This window comes from Euprymna scolopes, chromosome 7 (genome assembly GCF_053919585.1).
Source record: "Euprymna scolopes isolate OS-2025 chromosome 7, ASM5391958v1, whole genome shotgun sequence".
Lineage (NCBI taxonomy): Eukaryota > Metazoa > Mollusca > Cephalopoda > Sepiida > Sepiolidae > Euprymna > Euprymna scolopes.
Genome location: NC_136488.1, coordinates 172,207,937 through 172,217,318, shown reverse-complemented (window position 1 = coordinate 172,217,318; position 9,382 = coordinate 172,207,937). Strand labels below are relative to the sequence as shown.

Below are 9,382 nucleotides of genomic sequence, written 5' to 3'. Positions count from 1 at the left end.
TTTAATCTTAAATTTTAATGAAGGTCACCACGAGTACAAATAATTAAGAATGTTTTGTGCTTCTTTGTATAATTCATGTCTGACATTCATTAATTTATATAATTTTATCGTTAATGAGTTGTGGTAACTGTAAGTTTCTATGGTGTAATGGTTAGCACTCTGGACTTTGAATCCAGTGATCCGAGTTCAAATCTCGGTAGAACCTCTTGAACATTTCCTTTTAATCTGAAATTTGAATCAAGATCACCACGAGTACAAATAATTAAGAATGTTTTGTGCTTCTTTGTATAATTCATGTCTGACATTCATTAGTATATAATTTTATCGTTAATGAGTTGTGGAAACTATAAGGTTCTATGGTGTAATGGTTAGCACTCTGGACTTTGACTCCAGTGATCTGAGTTCGCATCTCGGTAGAACCTCTTGTACATTTCCTTTTAATGTGAAATTTGAATCAAGATCACCACGAGTACAAATAATTAAGAATGTTTTGTGCTTCTTTGTATAATTCATGTCTGACATTCATTAGTATATAATGTTATCGTTAATTAGTTGTGGTAACTATAAGGTTCTATAGTGTAATGGTTAGCACTCTGGACTTTGAATCCAGCGATCCGAGTTCAAATCTCGGTAGAACCTCTTGTACATTTCCTTTTAAGCTGAAATTTGATCAAGATCACCACGAGTAAAAATAATTAAGAATATTTTGTACTTGTTTGTATAATTCATGTCTGACATTCATTAGTATATAATTTTATCGTTAATGAGTTGTGGAAACTATAAGGTTCTATGGTGTAATGGTTAGAACTCTGGACTTTTAATCCAGTGATCTGAGTGCAAATCTCGGTAGAACCTCTTGTACATTTCCTTTTAATGTGAAATTTGAATCAAGATCACCACGAGTACAAATAATTAAGAATGTTTTGTGCTTCTTTGTATAATTCATGTCTGACATTCATTAATTTATATAATGTTATCGTTGATGAGTTGTGGTAACTATAAGGTTCTATGGTGTAATGGTTAGCACTCTGGACTTTGAATCCAGCAATCCGAGTTAAAATCTCGGTAGAACCTCTTGTACATTTCCTTTTAAGCTGAAATTTGATCAAGATCACCACGAGTAAAAATAATTAAGAATATTTTGTACTTGTTTGTATAATTCATGTCTGACATTCATTAGTATATAATTTTATCGTTAATGAGTTGTGGAAACTATAAGGTTCTATGGTGTAATGGTTAGAACTCTGGACTTTTAATCCAGTGATCTGAGTGCAAATCTCGGTAGAACCTCTTGTACATTTCCTTTTAATCTGAAATTTGAATCAAGATCACCACAAGTACAAATAATTAAGAATGTTTTGTGCTTCTTTGTATAATTCATGTCTGACATTCATTAGTATATAATGTTATCGTTAATGAGTTGTGGTAACTATAAGGTTCTATAGTGTAATGGTTAGCACTCTGGACTTTGAATCCAGCGATCCGAGTTCAAATCTCGGTAGAACCTCTTGTACATTTCCTTTTAATCTGAAATTTGAATCAAGGTCACCACGAGTACAAATAGTTAAGAATGTTTTGTGCTTCTTTGTATAATTCATGTCTGACATTCATTAATTTATATAATGTTATCGTTGATGCGTTGTGGCAACTATAAGGTTCTATGGTGTAATGGTTAGCACTCTGGACTTTGAATCCAGCGATCCGAGTTCAAATCTCGGTAGAACCTCTTGTACATTTCCTTTTAATCTGAAATTTGATCAAGATAACCAAGAGTACAAATAATTAAGAATGTTTTGTGCTTCTTTGTATAATTCATGTCTGACATTCATATATTTATATAATGTTATCGTTAATGAGTTGTGGTAACTATAAGGTTCTATGGTGTAATGGTTAGAACTCTGGACTTTTAATCCAGTGATCTGAGTGCAAATCTCGGTAGAACCTCTTGTACATTTCCTTTTAATCTGAAATTGGAATCAAGATCACCACAAGTACAAATAATTAAGAATGTTTTGTGCTTCTTTGTATAATTCATGTCTGACATTCATTAATTTATATAATGTTATCGTTGATGAGTTGTGGTAACTATAAGGTTCTATGGTGTAATGGTTAGCACTCTGGACTTTGAATCCAGCGATCCGAGTTTAAATCTCGGTAGAACCTCTTGTACATTTCCTTTTAAGCTGAAATTTGATCAAGATCACCACAAGTACAAATAATTAAGAATGTTTTGTGCTTCTTTGTATAATTCATGTCTGACATTCATTAGTATATAATGTTATCGTTAATGAGTTGTGGTAACTATAAGGTTCTATAGTGTAATGGTTAGCACTCTGGACTTTGAATCCAGCGATCCGAGTTCAAATCTCGGTAGAACCTCTTGTACATTTCCTTTTAATCTGAAATTTGAATCAAGGTCACCTCGAGTACAAATAATTAAGAATGTTTTGTGCTTCTTTGTATAATTCATGTCTGACATTCATTAATTTATATAATGTTATAGTTAATGAGTTGTGGTAACTATAAGGTTCTATGGTGTAATGGTTAGAACTCTGGACTTTTAATCCAGTGATCTGAGTGCAAATCTCGGTAGAACCTCTTGTACATTTCCTTTTAATCTGAAATTTGAATCAAGATCACCACAAGTACAAATAATTAAGAATGTTTTGTGCTTCTTTGTATAATTCATGTCTGACATTCATTAATTTATATAATGTTATCGTTAATGAGTTGTGGTAACTATAAGGTTCTATAGTGTAATGGTTAGCACTCTGGACTTTGAATCCAGCGATCCGAGTTCAAATCTCGGTAGAACCTCTTGTACATTTCCTTTTAATCTGAAATTGTAATCAAGGTCACCACGAGTACAAATAATTAAGAATGTTTTGTGCTTCTTTGTATAATTCATGTCTGACATTCATTAATTTATATAATGTTATCGTTGATGAGTTGTGGTAACTATAAGGTTCTATGGTGTAATGGTTAGCACTCTGGACTTTGAATCCAGCGATCCGAGTTCAAATCTCGGTAGAACCTTTGTACATTTCCTTTTAATCTGAAATTTGATCAAGATAACCAAGAGTACAAATAATTAAGAATGTTTTGTGCTTCTTTGTATAATTCATGTCTGACATTCATATATTTATATAATGTTATCGTTAATGAGTTGTGGTAACTATAAGGTTCTATGGTGTAATGGTTAGAACTCTGGACTTTTAATCCAGTGATCTGAGTGCAAATCTCGGTAGAACCTCTTGTACATTTACTTTTAATCTGAAATTGGAATCAAGATCACCACAAGTACAAATAATTAAGAATGTTTTGTGCTTCTTTGTATAATTCATGTCTGACATTCATTAATTTATATAATGTTATCGTTGATGAGTTGTGGTAACTATAAGGTTCTATGGTGTAATGGTTAGCACTCTGGACTTTGAATCCAGCGATCCGAGTTCAAATCTCGGTAGAACCTCTTGTACATTTCCTTTTAATCTGAAATTTGATCAAGATAACCAAGAGTACAAATAATTAAGAATGTTTTGTGCTTCTTTGTATAATTCATGTCTGACATTCATATATTTATATAATGTTATCGTTAATGAGTTGTGGTAACTATAAGGTTCTATGGTGTAATGGTTAGCACTCTGGACTTTGAATCCAGCGATCCGAGTTCAAATCTCGGTAGAACCTCTTGAACATTTCCTTTTAATCTGAAATTCAGATCAAGATCACCACGGGTACAAATAATTAAGATTGTTTTGTGCTTCTTTGTATAATTCATGTCTGACATTCATTAATTTATATAATGTTATCGTTAATGAGTTGTGGTAACTGTAAGGTTCTATGGTGTAATGGTTAGCACTCTGGACTTTGAAACCAGCGATCCGAGTGCAAATCTCGGTAGAACCTCTTGTACATTTCCTTTTAATCTGAAATTTGAATCAAGATCACCACGTTACAAATAATTAAGAATGTTTTGTGCTTCTGTGTATAGTTCATGTCTGACATTCATTTATTTATATAATGTTATCGTTAATGAGTAGTGGTAACTATGAGGTTCTATGGTGTAATGGTTAGCACTCAGGACTTTGAATCCAGCGATCCGAGTTCAAATCTCGTTAGAACCTCTTGTACATTTCCTATTAATCTTAAATTTTAATGAAGGTCACCACGAGTACAAATAATTAAGAATGTTTTGTGCTTCTTTGTATAATTCATGTCTGACATTCATTAATTTATATAATGTTATCGTTAATGTTTTGCGGTAACTGTAAGTTTCTATGGTGTAATGGTTAGCACTCTGGACTTTGAATCCAGCGATCCGAGTTCAAATCTCGGTAGAACCTCTTGTACATTTCCTTTTAATCTGAAATTTGAATCAAGATCACAACGAGTACAAATAATTAAGAATGTTTTGTGCTTCTTTGTATAATTCATGTCTGACATTCATTAGTATATAATTTTATCGTTGATGAGTTGTGGTGACTATAAGGTTCTATGGTGTAATGGTTAGCACTCTGGACTTTGAATCCAGTGATCTGAGTTAAAATCTCGGTAGAACCCCTTGTACATTTCCTTTTAATCTGAAATTTGAATCAAGATCACCACGAGTACAAATAATTAAGAATGTTTTGTGCTTTTTTGTATAATTCATGTCTGACATTCATTAATTCATATAATGTTATCGTTAATGAGTTGTGGTAACTATAAGGTTCTATGGTGTAATGGTTAGCACTCTGGACTTTGAATCCAGTGATCTGAGTTAAAATCTTGGTAGAACCCCTTGTACATTTCCTTTTAATCTGAAATTTTAATCAAGGTCACCACGAGTACAAATAATTAAGAATGTTTTGTGCTTCTTTGTATAATTCGTGTCTGACATTCATTAATTTATATAATGTTATCGTTAATGAGTTGTGGTAACTATAAGTTTCTATGGTGTAATGGTTAGCACTGTGGACTTGGAATCCAGCGATCCGAGTTCAAATCTCGGTAGAACCTCTTGTACATTTCCTTTTAATCTGAAATTTGAATCAAGATCACCACGAGTACAAAAAATTAAGAATGTTTTGTGCTTCTTTGTATAATTCATGTCTGACATTCATTAGTATATGATTTTATCGTTAATGAGTTGTGGTAACTATAAGGTTCTATGGTGTAATGGTTAGCACTCTGGGCTTTGAATCCAGCGATCCGAGTTCAAATCTCGGTAGAACCTCTTGTACATTTCCTTTTAATCTGAAATTTGAATCAAGATCACCACGAGTACAAATAATTAAGAATGTTTTGTGCTTCTTTGTATAATTCATGTCTGACATTCATTAATTTATATAATGTTATCGTTAATGAGTTGTGGTAACTGTAAGGTTCTATGGTGTAATGGTTAGCACTCTGGACTTTGAATCCAGTGATCTGAGTTCGCATCTCGGTAGAACCTCTTACACATTTCCTTTTAATGTGAAATTTTAATCAAGATCACCACGAGTACAAATAATTAAGAATGTTTTGTGCTTCTTTGTATAATTCATGTCTAACATTCATTAGTATATAATTTTATCGTTAATGAGTTGTGGTAACTACAAGGTTCTATGGTGTAATGGTAACCACTCTGGACTTTGAATCCAGTGATCCGAGTTCAAATCTCGGTAGAACCTCTTGTACATTTCCTTTTAATCTGAAATTTGAATCAAGATCACCAGGAGTACAAATAATTAAGAATGTTTTGTGCTTCTTTGTATAATTCATGTCTGACATTCATTAATTTATATAATGTTATCGTTAATGAGTTGTGGTAACTATAAGGTTCTATGGTGTAATGGTTAGAACTCTGGACTTTTAATCCAGTGATCTGAGTGCAAATCTCGGTAGAACCTCTTGTACATTTCCTTTTAATCTGAAATTTGAATCAAGATCACCACAAGTACAAATAATTAAGAATGTTTTGTGCTTCTTTGTATAATTCATGTCTGACATTCATTAATTTATATAATGTTATCGTTAATGAGTTGTGGTAACTATAAGGTTCTATGGTGTAATGGTTAGCACTCTGGACTTTGAATCCAGTCATCGGAGTTCAAATATCGGTAGAACTTCTTGTACATTTCCTTTTAATCTGAAATTTGAATCAAGGTCACAACGAGTACAAATTATTAAGACTGTTTTGTGCTTCTTTGTATAATTCATGTCTGACATTCATTAGTATATAATTTTATCGTTAATGAGTTGTGGAAACTATAAGGTTCTATGGTGTAATGGTTAGCACTCTGGCCTTTGAATCCAGTGATCTGAGTTCGCATCTCGGTAGAACCTCTTGTACATTTCCTTTTAATGTGAAATTTGAATCAAGATCACCACGAGTACAAATAATTAAGAATGTTTTATGCTTCTTTGTATAATTCAGGTCTAACATTCATTAGTATATAATTTTATCGTTAATGAGTTGTGGTAACTACAAGGTTCTATGGTGTAATGGTTACCACTCTGGACTTTGAATCCAGCGATCCGAGTTAAAATCTCGGTAGAACCTCTTGTACATTTCCTTTTAATCTGAAATTTGAATCAAGATCACCACGAGTACAAATAATTAAGAATGTTTTGTGCTTCTTTGTATAATTCATGTCTGACATTCATTAATTTATATAATGTTATCGTTAATGAGTTGTGGTAACTATAAGGTTCTAGTGTGTAATGGTTAGAACTCTGGACTTTTAATCCAGTGATCTGAGTGCAAATCTCGGTAGAACCTCTTGTACATTTCCTTTTAATCTGAAATTTGAATCAAGATCACCACAAGTACAAATAATTAAGAATATTTTGTGCTTCTTTGTATAATACATGTATGACAATCATTAGTATATAATGTTATCGTTAATGAGTTGTGGTAACTATAAGGTTCTATGGTGTAATGGTTAGTACTCTGGACTTTTAATCCAGCGATCCGAGTTCAAATCTCGGTAGAACCTCTTGTACATTTCCTTTTAATCTGAAATTTTAATCAAGATCACCACGAGTACAAATAATTAAGAATGTTTTGTGCTTCTTTGTATAATTCATGTCTGACATTCATTAATTTATATAATGTTATCGTTAATGAGTTGTGGTAACTATAAGGTTCTATAGTGTAATGGTTAGCACTCTGGACTTTGAATCCAGCGATCCGAGTTCAAATCTCGGTAGAACCTCTTGTACATTTCCTTTTAATCTGAAATTTGAATCAAGGTCACCACGAGTACAAATAGTTAAGAATGTTTTGTGCTTCTTTGTATAATTCATGTCTGACATTCATTAATTTATATAATGTTATCGTTGATGCGTTGTGGCAACTATAAGGTTCTATGGTGTAATGGTTAGCACTCTGGACTTTGAATCCAGCGATCCGAGTTCAAATCTCGGTAGAACCTCTTGTACATTTCCTTTTAATCTGAAATTTGATCAAGATAACCAAGAGTACAAATAATTAAGAATGTTTTGTGCTTCTTTGTATAATTCATGTCTGACATTCATATATTTATATAATGTTATCGTTAATGAGTTGTGGTAACTATAAGGTTCTATGGTGTAATGGTTAGAACTCTGGACTTTTAATCCAGTGATCTGAGTGCAAATCTCGGTAGAACCTCTTGTACATTTCCTTTTAATCTGAAATTGGAATCAAGATCACCACAAGTACAAATAATTAAGAATGTTTTGTGCTTCTTTGTATAATTCATGTCTGACATTCATTAATTTATATAATGTTATCGTTGATGAGTTGTGGTAACTATAAGGTTCTATGGTGTAATGGTTAGCACTCTGGACTTTGAATCCAGCGATCCGAGTTTAAATCTCGGTAGAACCTCTTGTACATTTCCTTTTAAGCTGAAATTTGATCAAGATCACCACAAGTACAAATAATTAAGAATGTTTTGTGCTTCTTTGTATAATTCATGTCTGACATTCATTAGTATATAATGTTATCGTTAATGAGTTGTGGTAACTATAAGGTTCTATAGTGTAATGGTTAGCACTCTGGACTTTGAATCCAGCGATCCGAGTTCAAATCTCGGTAGAACCTCTTGTACATTTCCTTTTAATCTGAAATTTGAATCAAGGTCACCTCGAGTACAAATAATTAAGAATGTTTTGTGCTTCTTTGTATAATTCATGTCTGACATTCATTAATTTATATAATGTTATAGTTAATGAGTTGTGGTAACTATAAGGTTCTATGGTGTAATGGTTAGAACTCTGGACTTTTAATCCAGTGATCTGAGTGCAAATCTCGGTAGAACCTCTTGTACATTTCCTTTTAATCTGAAATTTGAATCAAGATCACCACAAGTACAAATAATTAAGAATGTTTTGTGCTTCTTTGTATAATTCATGTCTGACATTCATTAATTTATATAATGTTATCGTTAATGAGTTGTGGTAACTATAAGGTTCTATAGTGTAATGGTTAGCACTCTGGACTTTGAATCCAGCGATCCGAGTTCAAATCTCGGTAGAACCTCTTGTACATTTCCTTTTAATCTGAAATTGTAATCAAGGTCACCACGAGTACAAATAATTAAGAATGTTTTGTGCTTCTTTGTATAATTCATGTCTGACATTCATTAATTTATATAATGTTATCGTTGATGAGTTGTGGTAACTATAAGGTTCTATGGTGTAATGGTTAGCACTCTGGACTTTGAATCCAGCGATCCGAGTTCAAATCTCGGTAGAACCTTTGTACATTTCCTTTTAATCTGAAATTTGATCAAGATAACCAAGAGTACAAATAATTAAGAATGTTTTGTGCTTCTTTGTATAATTCATGTCTGACATTCATATATTTATATAATGTTATCGTTAATGAGTTGTGGTAACTATAAGGTTCTATGGTGTAATGGTTAGAACTCTGGACTTTTAATCCAGTGATCTGAGTGCAAATCTCGGTAGAACCTCTTGTACATTTACTTTTAATCTGAAATTGGAATCAAGATCACCACAAGTACAAATAATTAAGAATGTTTTGTGCTTCTTTGTATAATTCATGTCTGACATTCATTAATTTATATAATGTTATCGTTGATGAGTTGTGGTAACTATAAGGTTCTATGGTGTAATGGTTAGCACTCTGGACTTTGAATCCAGCGATCCGAGTTCAAATCTCGGTAGAACCTCTTGTACATTTCCTTTTAATCTGAAATTTGATCAAGATAACCAAGAGTACAAATAATTAAGAATGTTTTGTGCTTCTTTGTATAATTCATGTCTGACATTCATATATTTATATAATGTTATCGTTAATGAGTTGTGGTAACTATAAGGTTCTATGGTGTAATGGTTAGCACTCTGGACTTTGAATCCAGCGATCCGAGTTCAAATCTCGGTAGAACCTCTTGAACATTTCCTTTTA

At 32.5% G+C, this 9,382-nt stretch overlaps 28 non-coding genes across 28 annotated transcripts; all 28 read left to right on the top strand.

Annotated features, from left to right (window-relative positions):
• The first annotated feature begins 133 nt into the window (after positions 1-133).
• On the top strand, positions 134-205 carry Trnaq-uug (transfer RNA glutamine (anticodon UUG)). The gene has a single exon. It is a non-coding gene; the product is annotated as a tRNA-Gln (tRNA).
• A 145-nt stretch (positions 206-350) lies between these two features.
• Trnaq-uug (transfer RNA glutamine (anticodon UUG)) lies at positions 351-422 on the top strand. The gene has a single exon. It is a non-coding gene; the product is annotated as a tRNA-Gln (tRNA).
• Positions 423-567: 145 nt separating this feature from the next.
• Positions 568-639, top strand: Trnaq-uug (transfer RNA glutamine (anticodon UUG)). Its single transcript has one exon. It is a non-coding gene; the product is annotated as a tRNA-Gln (tRNA).
• A 363-nt stretch (positions 640-1,002) lies between these two features.
• On the top strand, positions 1,003-1,074 carry Trnaq-uug (transfer RNA glutamine (anticodon UUG)). Its single transcript has one exon. It is a non-coding gene; the product is annotated as a tRNA-Gln (tRNA).
• A 361-nt stretch (positions 1,075-1,435) lies between these two features.
• Positions 1,436-1,507, top strand: Trnaq-uug (transfer RNA glutamine (anticodon UUG)). Its single transcript has one exon. It is a non-coding gene; the product is annotated as a tRNA-Gln (tRNA).
• Positions 1,508-1,654: 147 nt separating this feature from the next.
• Trnaq-uug (transfer RNA glutamine (anticodon UUG)) lies at positions 1,655-1,726 on the top strand. Its single transcript has one exon. It is a non-coding gene; the product is annotated as a tRNA-Gln (tRNA).
• A 365-nt stretch (positions 1,727-2,091) lies between these two features.
• Positions 2,092-2,163, top strand: Trnaq-uug (transfer RNA glutamine (anticodon UUG)). The gene has a single exon. It is a non-coding gene; the product is annotated as a tRNA-Gln (tRNA).
• Positions 2,164-2,307: 144 nt separating this feature from the next.
• Positions 2,308-2,379, top strand: Trnaq-uug (transfer RNA glutamine (anticodon UUG)). Its single transcript has one exon. It is a non-coding gene; the product is annotated as a tRNA-Gln (tRNA).
• A 366-nt stretch (positions 2,380-2,745) lies between these two features.
• Trnaq-uug (transfer RNA glutamine (anticodon UUG)) lies at positions 2,746-2,817 on the top strand. Its single transcript has one exon. It is a non-coding gene; the product is annotated as a tRNA-Gln (tRNA).
• A 147-nt stretch (positions 2,818-2,964) lies between these two features.
• Trnaq-uug (transfer RNA glutamine (anticodon UUG)) lies at positions 2,965-3,036 on the top strand. Its single transcript has one exon. It is a non-coding gene; the product is annotated as a tRNA-Gln (tRNA).
• Positions 3,037-3,400: 364 nt separating this feature from the next.
• Trnaq-uug (transfer RNA glutamine (anticodon UUG)) lies at positions 3,401-3,472 on the top strand. The gene has a single exon. It is a non-coding gene; the product is annotated as a tRNA-Gln (tRNA).
• A 146-nt stretch (positions 3,473-3,618) lies between these two features.
• On the top strand, positions 3,619-3,690 carry Trnaq-uug (transfer RNA glutamine (anticodon UUG)). Its single transcript has one exon. It is a non-coding gene; the product is annotated as a tRNA-Gln (tRNA).
• Positions 3,691-4,274: 584 nt separating this feature from the next.
• On the top strand, positions 4,275-4,346 carry Trnaq-uug (transfer RNA glutamine (anticodon UUG)). The gene has a single exon. It is a non-coding gene; the product is annotated as a tRNA-Gln (tRNA).
• Positions 4,347-4,491: 145 nt separating this feature from the next.
• Positions 4,492-4,563, top strand: Trnaq-uug (transfer RNA glutamine (anticodon UUG)). Its single transcript has one exon. It is a non-coding gene; the product is annotated as a tRNA-Gln (tRNA).
• A 147-nt stretch (positions 4,564-4,710) lies between these two features.
• On the top strand, positions 4,711-4,782 carry Trnaq-uug (transfer RNA glutamine (anticodon UUG)). The gene has a single exon. It is a non-coding gene; the product is annotated as a tRNA-Gln (tRNA).
• Positions 4,783-5,146: 364 nt separating this feature from the next.
• Trnaq-uug (transfer RNA glutamine (anticodon UUG)) lies at positions 5,147-5,218 on the top strand. The gene has a single exon. It is a non-coding gene; the product is annotated as a tRNA-Gln (tRNA).
• Positions 5,219-5,365: 147 nt separating this feature from the next.
• Trnaq-uug (transfer RNA glutamine (anticodon UUG)) lies at positions 5,366-5,437 on the top strand. The gene has a single exon. It is a non-coding gene; the product is annotated as a tRNA-Gln (tRNA).
• A 145-nt stretch (positions 5,438-5,582) lies between these two features.
• On the top strand, positions 5,583-5,654 carry Trnaq-uug (transfer RNA glutamine (anticodon UUG)). The gene has a single exon. It is a non-coding gene; the product is annotated as a tRNA-Gln (tRNA).
• Positions 5,655-6,454: 800 nt separating this feature from the next.
• Positions 6,455-6,526, top strand: Trnaq-uug (transfer RNA glutamine (anticodon UUG)). The gene has a single exon. It is a non-coding gene; the product is annotated as a tRNA-Gln (tRNA).
• Positions 6,527-6,890: 364 nt separating this feature from the next.
• Positions 6,891-6,962, top strand: Trnak-uuu (transfer RNA lysine (anticodon UUU)). Its single transcript has one exon. It is a non-coding gene; the product is annotated as a tRNA-Lys (tRNA).
• Positions 6,963-7,109: 147 nt separating this feature from the next.
• On the top strand, positions 7,110-7,181 carry Trnaq-uug (transfer RNA glutamine (anticodon UUG)). The gene has a single exon. It is a non-coding gene; the product is annotated as a tRNA-Gln (tRNA).
• A 147-nt stretch (positions 7,182-7,328) lies between these two features.
• Positions 7,329-7,400, top strand: Trnaq-uug (transfer RNA glutamine (anticodon UUG)). Its single transcript has one exon. It is a non-coding gene; the product is annotated as a tRNA-Gln (tRNA).
• A 365-nt stretch (positions 7,401-7,765) lies between these two features.
• Trnaq-uug (transfer RNA glutamine (anticodon UUG)) lies at positions 7,766-7,837 on the top strand. The gene has a single exon. It is a non-coding gene; the product is annotated as a tRNA-Gln (tRNA).
• A 144-nt stretch (positions 7,838-7,981) lies between these two features.
• Trnaq-uug (transfer RNA glutamine (anticodon UUG)) lies at positions 7,982-8,053 on the top strand. Its single transcript has one exon. It is a non-coding gene; the product is annotated as a tRNA-Gln (tRNA).
• A 366-nt stretch (positions 8,054-8,419) lies between these two features.
• Positions 8,420-8,491, top strand: Trnaq-uug (transfer RNA glutamine (anticodon UUG)). Its single transcript has one exon. It is a non-coding gene; the product is annotated as a tRNA-Gln (tRNA).
• A 147-nt stretch (positions 8,492-8,638) lies between these two features.
• Trnaq-uug (transfer RNA glutamine (anticodon UUG)) lies at positions 8,639-8,710 on the top strand. The gene has a single exon. It is a non-coding gene; the product is annotated as a tRNA-Gln (tRNA).
• Positions 8,711-9,074: 364 nt separating this feature from the next.
• Trnaq-uug (transfer RNA glutamine (anticodon UUG)) lies at positions 9,075-9,146 on the top strand. The gene has a single exon. It is a non-coding gene; the product is annotated as a tRNA-Gln (tRNA).
• Positions 9,147-9,292: 146 nt separating this feature from the next.
• On the top strand, positions 9,293-9,364 carry Trnaq-uug (transfer RNA glutamine (anticodon UUG)). Its single transcript has one exon. It is a non-coding gene; the product is annotated as a tRNA-Gln (tRNA).
• The last annotated feature ends 18 nt before the right edge of the window (positions 9,365-9,382 follow it).